We start from the raw sequence: 15,228 nt of genomic DNA on the forward strand, positions 1-15,228 counted from the left end.
TTCCACCAGTGACTCAGTTAGATGTAATACTCATTGTCAAGCCTCTGCAGCCAGGGGTTAGAAGATTTTAGCATAGTATTGAGGCAGGAGATAGATGGGCCCCAGTCTGAACAGTTTCTCCCCTGTGGACAGAAACTCCAAAATAGCAGAAACGCCATAAAAGCAGGATGATGGAGGAGGCTGGGCCCTGCCCAGATAAGAGATAAAAGACCAAAAAAAAAGAAAAAAAAAAAAGAGATAAAAGACCACATATTCCTCATTCTCAAAGTCAAGGAGACCTTCCCAACTACACATGTGCAGAAAGGCTCCTTGGAGGTCAAAAAGGGAGGGGGCGCCACCTCATAGGAAGTGATGTCAACTACCCATAGGCCTCTTCACTAGAATCCATCTTGGCTAAGAGATGCGCATGCATGCAGGGGAGGACCCTGAGATAAACCAAATACAGACTCAGAACCAGGCAAAGCAGCATGATTGGTCAAAGGAAACCTGGAAGAAATGCCCCATAAAAGTGATTCAAACTACCACAAGGGCGCAAATCTCTCTCTGAGCCCGCCGTGTGTCTATCCACAGGTACTCCTTTCCTCCTAATAAGCACTTTACTTGCTTCACTACTTTCCATCTCTATGTGGAAATTCATTTCTACACAGCTGACAGGCCAGGGCCTTGTCACTGGCCTCTGGTCCCTGGTGGTCTGGTGGCTAGGATTCAGCGCTCTCACTGCCACGGCCTGACCACAATCTCTGGCGGGGAACTGAAATCTTGCTTCAAGCCGCTGCAGGCGGAGGCCACCCAAGATCAGTATTAAATCCGATAAAGGGATATACCCCATTCTTACACTGCTTTCATATAAGGTGTCCCACTTTTTTCTCCATAGAGTTATGCTATAGGGAGGGGAAAGCATAGACTGTGGACTCAGACAGACCTGGTTCAATCTCACATTATAAAATCAACTATACTCAATAATTAAAAAAAAAATCTCACATAATTTTGCTCTTAGATTATTCAACACAATGGCAGATTTGGGGGGTCATTTTTTTAAAAAAGAGGAAAATTATTAAGTGTTTATTCCTTAGCTTTCAGTAGCACCAAATTCCATCTGCATCAGTACATACAGATGTGTAAGTATAAACTACTCTTTTTTTAAATGTTCTTAAGTAACTAAGGCATCTACTTTTCCAGTTAGATAATTACCTCCCTGGTAATTACCATTTTCTAATACTAGTTCTAGACTATTCGCCTTTATATGTCAACTTTAGACTTCCTAGAGTCTTGGTAATTTTCTCTACCAAAGAGGAGAAGGAAAACAATCCTCTCAATGAGACTCACCACCACTACTCAACCAACCATCAGAGAGAATCTGCCTCATTTTCCTGTGAAATAAGGCTTAGATCTCGGAAGATGACAGAGTTCACTCAGAACAGGAAATGAGCTCTTAGAGACCTTTGGGAATACTAATTGCAATGGATGAATAATTTATCTCTAACAGTCTTCAACAAATATTCATTGAGGGAAATCTTATCAAAATACTATAAATTCTTGCTTCTGGTTAATCCTGCCTACAGCTTGTTTAATAAATGGATTCAGCTTTAATAACTTCAGGAAAAGGAAGCTTATTTATTTAACCACTATCTCTTTGTCTCTAGGATGCAAAGATGCAGGGATCTTGCTCTCAAGGCATACTCTGTCTAGTGGGGGATACAGCCAAGAAAACAAAAAGATACAGTAGAGACTGATGCATGGCATAACAGACACTTAAGATGTAATAGGGGCAAGGCACAGAAGTGGGACCAGCCTCTGTGGGGATGAGGTTGCTGCCAGGGATCAATGAAGGCTTTCGGAGAATGGCATACCTATGTTGTAAAGGAAAGGCCTTAAAAACCTAACCTGACAAAACTTCCATTTTTAAACTCTTTTATTTAATAGAAATGTCTTTTTATAACTTTATTCACTACTCAACATTTACTGGGGACCTACTCTGTGCCAGGCAGTGGCCTAGGTCCTGAGAATACAGCAGTGAACTGGGCAGAACTTTGCTCAGTCTGGCAGAGACTGACACTAAGGAAATAACTTTAAGTGTGAAGAATGCTGTGAGAGAGAAAGAGCAAGATCTGTGGCAGAGGGGAACTGCCCCAACCCAGGTGAGAGATATGAGTACACAGCTGAGCACCTGGGTGTTTGCCTAGCTGGTGTGAGCCCTGTCTTCTCTTCAAAAGTAGAGTCATTCTCATGGTTTTTCTGAATCCCCTGCAGGACCTAGCCCAGGGCCAGGGGGTTGTAGTTAGCAGCTCAAAACCCACTGCCTGACTAATTGGGTCTTTTTTATTCTTGGGAAGGCACTTCTGGATCTTCACCATTCTGAAAATAATCTACAGTTTTGTATTTAAGTGCCAGAGAGAGTTCTGATTAAATTCTACCAAACAGTTTTTACTAGGTGTTTATTAAAGTCTTGTCTGGTTAAGAAGAACATGAGACTATAGGTCCTGAGATGACTTAATTTCACATTGAGAAAAGTTCTGTGTTTGAAACTCTAACTCTAGCCAGCAGTATTACAAGTGCCCATCACTGGTCAGGACACGATAATTATTCAGTGGAATTTTTAAGGAAGGTGGGTAAGAGGTGCCATCACCAGATGTCAAGGATGGTATTGATGTATTACAGAAGCTCTTCAACTTACCAACTTCCACTTTACAAATCAGACAGATAATAATCAAAGCCTGAGCCAGAATATAGGCTGGTTAACTCTGCCCCTAGAAGAGATGGCATTAATAGTAGCTAATATACGGTGGGCCTTTCAGGGTCTGCTACAGTTGTATACTTAGTAAGTGCTTGTGAAATTCATTGAAAACAAAGTTAGCTTTCCAAACCCCAGAAACAAAGATATAACATCAGAGCTGGAAGAGATCTCAGAGGTGATTTCGTGTAGGCTTTGCCAACCAGTAGATCATAAAGCTTTGTCTGGTATCTTTAACCAAGATATTACCAAGATGAACTTTCACACTTTGTCAATGTCTCTGATTTTCCTGGAACCTCCATTAAGGAGGGGAGCTGTGTTGACGGCCCCACACCCACATCCCACTCTTACTCATCCCTACACTCATGATATGGCTTCATCGTCGGCCCCCCAGTCCCGTCGGGACTTTAGGGTTACAAAGACACTAAAAAGTGGCAGAATAATGAGGGAACATTCTGGGGTGAGGATAATGTTCTATACACTGAAAAGAGTGTGGGTTTTACATTTGCATATGTAAAGGTGTATGGTTTTGTCAAAACTCTGGAATGGTACACTATAGATTTGTGAATTCCATTGTATGCAGATTTTATCCAAAAGAACTGTAAAAAAAAAAAACTCTAATAAATGATATACATGCTGCTGAAGTGTTTTGAGATGAAGTATATGGATGTCTGTCAGTTTATCAAAAAATATCAGATAGATTGATGGATGGACAGAGGGATAGGTAGACGGATAATTATGGAAGGAGGCAAGCACGGTAAAAATGTTAATTGTAGAATCTAGGTAATTACATGTATGGTCAATATATAATTTGATTTTTCTGAAAATTTTTCATAGTAAATTTAAATAATTTATAATTATTTAATGATATGTAATAAATACTGGTAAAATAAATAAAAAATTTAAATTATTAACTAATAAAACATTTGAAAATTTTCATACTAAAATGTCGAGGGAGGAAAAAGTGGCAGAATAGTCCATCCTAGGCCAACCCAGTCTAGGAAACTAATGCTCAGAGAGTATGTCTGATCTATTATTCCATTATTTAAGATCCCCGAGGGCTCTCCATTCCCTGTACCATAAAATTGGAGCTCTCTGGCTTCACACACAAGGCATTTCATAACCTGTCCACTGACCAGCTCTCTGACCACATTTTCAATCCTCCAAGCATAAGAGCAGAGCTGTAATGACACATGTAGGCAACTGAGCCAGCTAATAATTTGGTGCTCCTTCAGTATGATATTTTTAAGCTAATTTTTACTTATCAAAGCAATATAAGTGCATAATTTAAAAGGTCAAGTAGCACCAAAACGCTTATTAAAAAAAACAACACAGCAGTATTTTCACACAGCTCTGTCCTCCCCCACCATCCTATTATCCAGAGACAATTTTTTTCCAGCTTTTATATTGTTTCTATTTGCCTCCAAGTTTCTGGGTATGTGATTCTCTCTATTAATCAAGTTAGAGATTATCTATCGATTTCCTTTTTTCTTTCCACGTAATTTTTTTTCTTTTTTGTTTTTCTTTTTTTAATATTTATTTATTTGTCTGTGCCAGGTCTTAGTTGTGGCATGCAGGATCTAGTTCCCTGACCAGGGATCGAACCCAGGTCCCCTGCATCGGGAGTGCGAGTCTTAACTACTGGACCACCAGGGAAGTCCCTTGATTTCCTTTCACTGTGCGATTAGCACTCTTACTCTTCCCCTGTCCCTTCCTCCATCCTCCCAACACAGTTGTATCATACTTTTTTGTTAAACTCATATTCGGTGTTAATTAATATGACTGTAAGTATTGTTTTCTAATGAGTCAAGAAGTGTATGATGATTGAATTTTCTTTCTTGTATATCTTTCAGTTTCTCTTGAAGTTTATAACTGCCTCTGTTTTTTCATTTGCCTAGATTTCATTGAACCAGTCGTAAGTGTTCCCATAGCAACCAACAGTTCTATAATATGCTTCTCACTAAAAATTTTCACATGACCAAACCTATTAGAGAATCTGGTAGTTCTGTTTTGTTTCCCCAACAGCATCCTTCCCGGAGCCCTCTACGCCACTTAATTTACTCAGGTTACTTCTAGACCTAACACATCACCTAGTCTATCTGAGGTCTTCTGGGATGTCCTTTTGCTATCATCCTGGAGATACCCTTTGCCTCACTCCTGTGTTGGATCCTCTGTTCCTTGGATCCACTATGTTCTTTCCTGGTTTATTTCCACATTTGGTGGAACATATTATCCAGTAATTTCTTGAGAAAGGATACGTGAAAGGAACATCTTTTTGAGATTTCGCATGTATGAAAATGCATATATAGTATCCTCGCACATAATCAATGGTTTGCTTGGGTGGCTGGATGTAGAATTCTGGGTTTGAAAATAACTTTTATTCAGACTTTTAATGGTATTACTCCATTAGCTTCTAGCTGTCAATGTTGTTGTTGAGAAGTCCAGTGTTATTCTTTTACCCAGTCCTTTGGAATGATTTTTTTTTTCTCTCTCTGAAAAGATTTTTTCCCCTTCTATTATTGTTCTGGTTTCTAACTTCCATATTGGAAGTTCTCCTCGGATCTCCAGTGATCTTTGTCTATCTATTTGTAACTTAAAATGAGATACTTTAAAGCTGTTTGGAACTGTTCATACGAGGATAGGCTTATCCTCTGGTGAACTGTAAAATGAGAAGATGGCTAGCCAACTTTTTCACTTGGTATCCCTAAATTTTAGCATAGGTAGGTCTCTTTTTGGATGGTGCTCAGTTTCTCCCATGGGAGGAGAGAAGAGTGGGAATGCTGCTAGAACCTGGTAGTAGGTCCTTCCCTCTTTTCAGATTCTAGCGTCTCACTGCCAGCTCTCCTCTGTACCTGGTTTCCTGAGACTAGCTCAGCTTCTCAAGAGATTCTACTCTCATTTTTGAGGGTGGGGGAAACATAACCCCTGTAGAGTGGGTGGGAATTTAGAGGTCTAGCCATTCCTCATACACTCTTTTTTTGAAAGATTTTTTTTTTTGGTATGGACCATTTTAAAAGTCTTTATTGAATTTGTTACAATATTGCTTCTGTTTTATGTTTTTTGGTTTTCGGCTGCAAGGCATGTGGTATCTTAGCTCCGCAACCAGGGATCGAATCCACACCCCTGCGTTGGAAGGCGAAGTCTTAACCACCGGATCGCCAGGGCAGTCCCTCCTCACATACTCTTAAACAGTCCCTGCTCCACTCCGTTGCCTCACCTCTGCCTCACTGCACAGCAATTTCAGTTTGACCTGCTTCCTCTTTGGTTCAGAGTCACAGTTGTGTCCTAGTTTTACCAAAGATAATCTCTATGTTCCTTATTCTTGTTTTTCTTATTGTTTTAGGGGAATTTTTGAGAGAAAGGTGCAGGGGGCAGAACCATCTTTATTCTGTCATCTTAAAACTAGAAGTCTTCCAACTGGATATTTAGTGGGAAAAAAGCAAGTTTTTCCTTTACTCTCACCCTGCTACCACACTCACACTTCTGATGCCAGGTGTGTGGGGTTCCCCTCACTCCACACACCAAGCAATTCTGTGATACTAGCTGGGTGTCCTACAATTTAACTCAATTCCGACACTATCTACCTGGGATCGTATCAGATTCCACAGGTTAAGGGCTCAGTCCCACGGGATGGCCCCCCCCACTTCAGATGCTAATCACAAGTAGTGAGTACCCATGATACCCACAATTTCTGTCCAACTTGGCTACAAATTGGAGATTCCAATGACTTCCTCTCCCTTGGATTCCATTATTTGCTAGAGTCGCTTACAGAACTCAGAGAAACACTAACTTATGTTTAACATTTTATTAGAGGATATGATAAAAAGATACATATGAAGAGACATTCAATACATAGGGTCTGGGAGGGTCCCGAGAGCAGGAGCTTCTGTCTCCATGGACTTGGGGTGCGCCACCTTCCTGGTACATGGATGTGTTCACTGACCTGGAAGTTCTCAGAACCCCATACTTTTGGGGTTTTTATGGAGACTTCATCACATAGGTATGATCAGTTATTAACTCCATTTCTAGCTCCACTCCTCTCTGGAGAATGGGAGGTAGGGCTGAAAATTCCAAGCTTCTAATCATGGCTTGGTCTTTCTGGTGACCAGTCCCTATCCAGGAGCCCATCAAGAGTTACCACTATTACCCAGAAAGTTCCAAGGGATATAGGAACTCTCTGTCAGGAACCAGGGTCAGAGACCAAATATTAGAAAAAAAGATGCTCCTAGTACAATTATCACCTAGGAAATTACTAGGGTTTTACGAGCTCTGTGCCAGACACTGGAGGCAGAGACTAATATACATATTTTCTATTACCTCACAGATATTCTTTATTATTTATTCAAGAAATTATTAGAGGAGAGGCTGGGGGGCTGCATGGGAAAAGAGGACCAACAGTGGAAGAGATGCTAAGCTCTGCCTCTGTTAGTAAGTCTTACAACTGGAACTAATTTAGGCCAGTGGGGAATGTACTGACTTATATAACCAAACCACTGAAAGGACAATGATGGCTGGATCTTACTAGAACTAGGCACTTGATCCTTTCAGGACTTTCTCTAGAGATGGCTACATTCAACAAGTGATGGTGAATGACTTGTGCTCATATCTTGATATTAGCACCCTCAGAGAGGAAAGAACTACTATCTATCACTCAGCTATTGGAAGAAAATATCTAGAGAAATTCTTTGACTGTCCCTGCTTGCATCATGAACTTGCCCCACAGTGGCCTGGGAAGCTCCATTTGGGAGAAATGAGGAGAAAAGTGGCAAGGGTCTAAAAGAAGGGGAAGCAACACCAATGTTCCCTGGGGGCATCATTGGTGTCCTGTATATTCACTGAACTGTTGACCTACAGCTCACCACTGCCCCTAAATGGGCTTCTCCTTTGACAAGGTACCTAGGAAACACAAGATCCATTTATTATCTCACTTCCTTCCCAAACATCTATGAGCACCTACTATATGCCAGTGGATACTGGGAATAAAAAGATGAATAAGACCCAGTTGCTGACCTCAAGGAGCTCACAGTCTAATTGTCAACAGACTTATGTAAACAAACAATTGCAGGACAGTGCTGTGAGTGCAGCAATCCAGATGCTTAGAAGACATAGAGAGAAAGGAGGCTGTAACTTCCTCTGCAGGAGCAGTATTTTGGAGTGGTGATACAAATTGGGTTTTGAAAAAACATAAATATGAGATCACCAGCAAAATAGGAAGAGGGAAGACATTCTAAGCAGAGAAAAAAGAACCATTGGTCCAAACTATTTTTTGATTACCACTAGATATCTTGTACTGGGTAGGCATTGGGGAGACATTTCTGAACAAAATGGTTCTTGAAGTTTGTCCCTGCTCTTGAAGTTTGCAGTATGATTAAGTCAGACAATCAAATTATCAAACGAATAAATATCTAATTACAAACTGTGTTAATTACCATGGAAGAAAAGTATAAGGTGCCGTAAGAACCCAACAGGGTTAAGAGTGGGACAGGAATGTGGGGGGAGGGGTCACAGGATGGAGTATCAAGGACTCATAACCACTTCCATGTGGCTGGATAGAAACGGAAGGTCTAGCTGTCTTGGACAAGGCAACAAGTCCATTGCTCCCATTTTGCCCTTAGGCTGTTCCATACTCATAAATAGTGAAAAGAGAATTAGGAATTCTAGAGTTTTTCTCTTCTTTCACCAAATTTATCTTATCTGAGAATTTCAAACTTCCATTTGAAAATTATGGATATTCTAGTCAGACCTAAGCTGTCATATTGCTGCCTGCTGCCTCCATCAACATGTCTGAGTCCATCTGGAGTTTCTCAAAATCCTTCAGTGGGTTTTCTTTTGTAGTTTTTTTTTGTTTGTTTTCTGTTCTTTACTTTCTCCAAACAACTGTTTCATCAGCTGCCTTTTCCAATGTATGTTTTTTTTTAATTTAAGATTAATTTTTTATTTAAATATACATATCATACAAAAGTTTTATCTCATAAAAAATATGCCCCATATTAAGTAACTTTAAAGATACATAATTATTTATACATAATGCTTTCAATTTAGTTTATCCATTATTGTGAATCCTTTTGGTCCCTGAACTTAACTTTGGGTTTCTTTTTAGTTGTTTTGTTTTGCTTTGTTTTATTTTTGGCTGCACAGCTTGTGGGATCTTAGTTCCCCAACCAAGGATTGAATCCAGGTCCTCAGAAGTGAAAGCACAGTGTTCTAACCACTGGATAACCAGGGAATTCCCCTGAAATTTACCTTTGTTTCCTCTCCTAAGGCTGGATGCAGCATATAACTGCCCCCATGGGGAGGAGCAAGAAATCAAAGGTACTAAGGAGATCAGTCTGAGTTATCATTGATGATGTCAAGAGGCACTCAGCAGAACTCATTTATGTTATTCAAACGTAAATGAGAAAATAAGCAGTATGAGCAACCTTCAGTAGGTTGTGCACATAAAGTATATTTCATATCACAAAAGATTTAAATACACCGAAGTTACTTAACTACTTCTGAGTCCTTTGAAGTAACGTCAATATTCCAATTTCCAGGTTTTGTTAAACTTTCTGTTGAATGTGTTAAGCACTCAACAATTGGAGATATTTTTAAAGAGTTAATTTTGGATGCACTCTCTCTTCTACTATAAAAAATAATTAGTATTTTTTATTTCCATTTAGCAAGTCAAAGCTGCCCATTTTTGTCCTTGTATGTGATATTATCAAGTTGTGGTGAGTCACTGGTCTATTCTGCAGAGCACTGGCTTCCTGGTTACACCAGGCTGAATTCCTCTGATTCATACTCTAACATCTGCAGTGTCCAGACTCACATTTAAAGGAGAACACTCAGAACAGCCTATCAAATGCTTCCCCTACAGATGATGTCCTAGGAGCACCCAGACCAGCTACCAAGGGTCCTCAGCAAAGTTGCTATGGTATGTCTTTGGTGCCTTCCCAAAGCCTACAGCTTTGCCTCTCCCCATGTCCCTTCTCCTCATATGCAGTTTTCATGCTCTTAGTTCTAGTGAAGAACTCCTGAGGTGGCATGAAGGAGTCATTGAGAGAAATGAAGAGAAGCATCTTGGAGTGACACTGACAGTAAATAATTCTTTGGCTATGGGAGTACTTGTAAGTCTACATGTCCACATCCAACTGTACTTAACACATCTTGAAAGACAGGCCCTCAGGGAAGGAGGGATGGGTCTGTGGAAAAAGATAAGGGAGGGAAGAGGTCCAGAAAGGAGGAGCCCAGATGAGAGCTCCACCCTCAGGAGCAGAAGGGGAGCCATCAACACTTCTGATAGCAGATAAGGGTAAAGTTGGACAACGTGTAAGGTTTTCGGAGACTTCATAACTTTCTCATGTTGTTAATTTTTTTCTCCTTCTGTTTCCCCACGGTGACCCCAAGAAAACACTTAAAACTGAAAGGGTCTGTGTACTTATTTTGGTGCACAGCAACACAGGGATACATCCCACTCCACATCCACTTTTGGAGAAAAATTAGAACCAAGAAATAGAGTAGTTGCTAACAGCTCAGAAAAGAAAAGCAAGCAAGCTGAATTTCTCAGATCTATGGGAAGGAGAAAAGAGGTTCAAGGGGTTGGGTCATAGAGTCTAACTGGGAAGAGAGCCGTAGAGTCCCCAGTAACCGTCCTCTTCCCAGTACCTGTCCCCCTCTAGTACTCTATGTTTTCAAATGTCCTTTCCTTCCTCATCCTTAATCCAAACTCCCATTTGGGCAAAAGAGGAAAAAGGAGTGCCTGGACCACCATGGCAAAATCGAGGAAGGCTTTGGAGAACAGGAAGCCACATATGAACTTCTTAATTTGGCATCATCTCTAACAGAATTCTTGTATGATTGCACTCTTCTGGGTCAGCATCCATGGGATATCCAGGGGAAATATCATTTTTCAAAAGGAATAGCTACTTTCTATTTAGAGCTTAAAAGGAGAAGGTAGGGTAGAGCCAGTCCCAAGAGAAATATCCAGTGGAAGAATTCTTAGCGTCTCCTAGCTGCACTTCAGAAACCATGATTTCCTTGAATATATTCCTGAATGTGATTATATTAGCTAGACACAGATGGCAAACATTTCATGTTAATGACTAATTTGTGTTCCTTTATATGTGTTGCCACTTATATACGTTATTAGCAAATGAAGACCTCAATCAGCCCATTATAAGCAGGAGACCCTTTTCTTCAACCTCTAAATCCATCTCCAGACCTGGGTGTTCTTCTGATCTAACCACACATGTTCCTTCCAATCTTCTAGGATGCCCTGTCATATGCATACTCAAGGGAATCTTGAGTAGCACTCTGGCTGCATGCCATTTCCTAGCTCCTCTTCTCCTTGAGTTTGGGCTGATGGCTAAAAGGACCTACCCTTTGAGAGTAGGTCCTTATGGAGTTCTGGCTATGAAGGTGGCCTCTGCAGTCTGACAGCCTGCATTAGAACACTTGCCCCTATAGTATTACCTTGAGCAAGTGTCTCAATTCCCAAAGCCTATAAAATCGGCATCACAAACTTGACATGGCCAGTTGACAGTGGTACAGACTTGACTTCTGCTAAAATAATAACTGATATAATAATCCCTAGTTGGTGTCTCATTTACACAGCAAAGACAACTGACAGTCCTCATCCTGAGTGGTCACTTCACCTAAGTGGGCAGAGAGAACTTCCATCCAGCCCAGCACTTATACAACACCTAATTGTTAAAGCCAGATAGTGCCCGCCAACCAGACACTTCAAGGCTTTGTTTTCTTAATATGGAAGAAAGCTGGTTTGTGGTTTTTAGTTTTAAAAGATGTGGTAGTCAACTCCAAAATGGCCCCCCAATGATCCACACCTCCAGATATTCATGCCCTTGTGTAATTCTTTCCTACTTTGCATCAGAGTTGGTCTATGTGATGAACTGACAGCAGAAGTGATGGAATGTCACTCTTGAGGCTAGGTTATAAAAAAATGTGGCTTTTGTCTTGCTCTCTCTTGGATCAGTGGATGCCAGCCACCATGGCTTGAGGCAGCCATGTGAAGAGACTGATGAGGCAAGGAACTGAGGCTTCTTGCCAAGAGCCATGTATGTCAGCCATCTTGGAAGTGGATCCTCCAATCCTGGTCAAGCCTTCAGGTGACTGCAGCCCCAGCCAACATCTAGACGGCAACCTCATGAGAGACCCTAATCAGAACATCCCTCGAAGCTGCCCAGATTCCTGACCCTCAGAAAGTATGAGATAATAAATGTTTATTGTTTTCAGCTGCTAAGTTTGAGGTAACTTGGGGGGTGTGGTATATAGCAATACATAACTAATACCATATGCTTTCTCTCTCTTGAACCTGAGCCCCCATAGTCAAAACTCTGTGCTATATTCCTGCCTAGCAGTAAAAAGAAATGTCCACTTAGAGCTTACTCTGTGGTATTAACAGTACCTGTATGATCAGGTTGGGAGGACTGAGCAGGGTAATACATGTAAAGTGCTTAGTGTGAGCCTAGTGGTAAGCACTCAACCAATCTAGTTATCACTATTCTGCAGAAACATAGGGTAGTTACTGTAGATCTTGATGTCTGGGATACTTAGGGCTTAGCATGATGAATGAAGACTTAAAGTTAAGGGTGCAGGGAAGGAACCCCTGAGGCACATTTTCCCACTCCTAGTAGCTATTAGGGGTCAGTTCTTAAACTGCTGCAGCCAGGGTTCCTTCTGTGAGAGCCGGAGGGACAGATCAGAGAAGAGACATTCTTTTTGGCTGCTCCTAAAGTGACTAAAGCAGTATGTTGAAAGATAGAAAAAGTTTACTAAGTGGAAAAAGGGAAAGAAATCAGGAGTGTAAGGGAGTGGATTCATCTTTTTCTGCTTCTTAATTTTGCCCGGGTACTACCTTGTTTATTTTCAGTTTCCACTGGGTTAAGTAGAAGCTCTGCTCAGAAATATTCCTTACTGTGCACAACTATGCACTCTGTAACTTAGAACAAAACACAGGTCAGCTGTCTAGCATCTGCTCATGGCCCAGGCCATCTCTGGTATGAGCTGTACACAAATGTGATGGGCTCTGGGAGTTGCACACCAGGAGGCTTATCACTGGGTCATTTGTTCTCAGGGGAGACACATCAGAAGGGAAAGACAGTTTTTGAAAGACTAAGAACAAAGTGAAGAATATGAAGGACAAAGTGGAAGTTTGTCAATCAATGTGCCCAACTAAAGTGATTAGGCAGAAAAGAAAGTGAAGAACAATTGAGAGCCAAGAGTGGTCAGAGACAGACTAAAATAAAACGGGTCAGTTGGAACAATCTTGGAACTAATTCTGTAAATGTGGCTCATACACTGAATCGTTATCCTGAAGTACCCTAGACTATAATCTTCACGGTTTTTATCTTTCAATTACTATGATGTTCCTAGTGCCTACATCAGAGCTCAGCACATAGAAGGAGCTTGATAAATATTTGTTAAATAAATGAATGAATATGACTAAACATACCTCAACAAGTAGGGGTAAATATAGAGAAACCTATTATTTAAGTATACACACAGATTTATTTCTCAAGTTAAACACTTTTGGTTTACATAGTTTTTCACTGGTTTGCCTGATATTTCAGTCGTCAATGTGCATTATGCAGCTCACCAGGCTGCAAATTCTTGTCCCCAAACTTTGAGCTCCACTCACTTGTTAGACAAATTAGAAAGAATATTTTAGCTTTGTGGGTTATGGAAATAGGCAAGCTGGCTGTTTCAAATATGTTATATGAGAAAATTATAGCTTGAGTTCATAGGTCAGTAACAACATATTAACATAGAATTAATTGTCCTATACTTACTTCGAGGATTGTAAGCTATACCTTTCAGGGATAGAAATACACTCCCCTGCTCCCTGTGACCTACTGTTAGAGAAACTGCTTTGATAAGACAAACTGTTTCACTCAGCCTAAGGCTCTACAGGGTCACTGCATTACTGTCATTCCATTTGTACAAATAAAGAGGAAATCTAAAGAATTTTGATATCTTTCCTGTCACTTCTGGTATGAAAAAGGGACACAAACTGTACTTATTTAACTAGAATCCTTTAGTCCTTCAGGACTTTGAATCATCTCAAAAGTCTCTTGAGAGGTAAACAAATCTCTCTACACAGAGATACCGGCAGCATAAAGTTCAGGTCAGAGCACATGTAGGAAAGACTCTCCACAGTTACCCACAAGTTTCATTGATTGTCTGTCCACAGCCAAATTGGTCTGAGCTTCCTCATAGCTCAACTTGGGAACAGTACAGTCATCTAGAGCCATTCTGTGCCAATGACAACCATCTGCTTCCCACATGCCCTTTCTACTTGGACAAATAAAAACAATCACCCCACATGAAAACCCATTAATTCATATTTCTTCAAAGACACTTAGCCCCACCTCGGAACAGTAACACATCTGACAACCTTGGAAGTATTTAGAATGTCTGTGCATTTTCACAAGAAAAATACTCCTGGTTCCTTTTTTGGAGACTTTTATCTTCCCATCTGTCTGTAATTGGATTACTCAAATGATGTACAAAAAATGGGTAAACAATTATTTACATGAGCCCTGGCTTACAGCACTAAGTTTTGACCATAGAGATACTGGTTTAAAAGGACACAGGATTTGTTATCATCCTATTATTATTTATATTCATAACAGGTTTCCTTATCCTCATAGATAATCCACTCTTTAAGTATTAGGGATCTGAGAGTGGTAGATAAAAGAAGTGAACTGAATTCACTCATTCAATAAGTATTATTGTGCTTACTGTATGTTGGCCTGGTAGCAGCACTGGGATACAGGGGTGATTTTATATTTATTGAAGTTAGACACTGTGACTTTTTCACTTTTTCCCTCCTTCAGAAAGTACTTGTATCTATGTATCTATCTATCAATTAATTAATTTTTACCATTATCTGCAGCATGGCACCAATTTGCACTATAATTATTGTGCACTATATTGCACTATAATAATTATTTTTTAAGGGCAGAGTTTTATCATTTTTATGCTTTATGCATTATAAAGCTTGGACAGTTGGCCTGAGGCAAATGTATTTAGTTCTCTTTTCAGTCCAAGATTATTTTATCAAAACAAATAAAGCCAGGAAAACACCTTATTTGAGAATCAATGTTACTGTTGTCACAGTACTGTAAAATTTGCCACTTTAACACTAGTGATGAAGTAAATAACAATGGTTAACTAGTAGCCAAATTCCCAGAATTATAGAAGCCTGGGAATTGCTTAGACAAAAAGAGCAGGTGGTGAGAAAGCTCCAACATCAAAAAGAGAACCACAAAGGCAAGGCAAAGGTTTACAGCTTTGGCACTGCCCTGCCTTTGAGAAATCACTCTAGAGGGCAAAGGGCACTAGGGTGATTACTACTTTAAAATTAAAAGCATCTCTAGAGAAGGGGGGACGAGAGACAAACTTTATTATGCACATACACACACGTGTACATACATACACATACACATATGTGTATATGCCTATATATGTACATAAATATATAAAATAGTGTATATCTG

The sequence above is a fragment of the Lipotes vexillifer genome, unplaced genomic scaffold (genome assembly GCF_000442215.2).
Source record: "Lipotes vexillifer unplaced genomic scaffold, Lipotes_vexillifer_v1.1 scaffold666, whole genome shotgun sequence".
Lineage (NCBI taxonomy): Eukaryota > Metazoa > Chordata > Mammalia > Artiodactyla > Lipotidae > Lipotes > Lipotes vexillifer.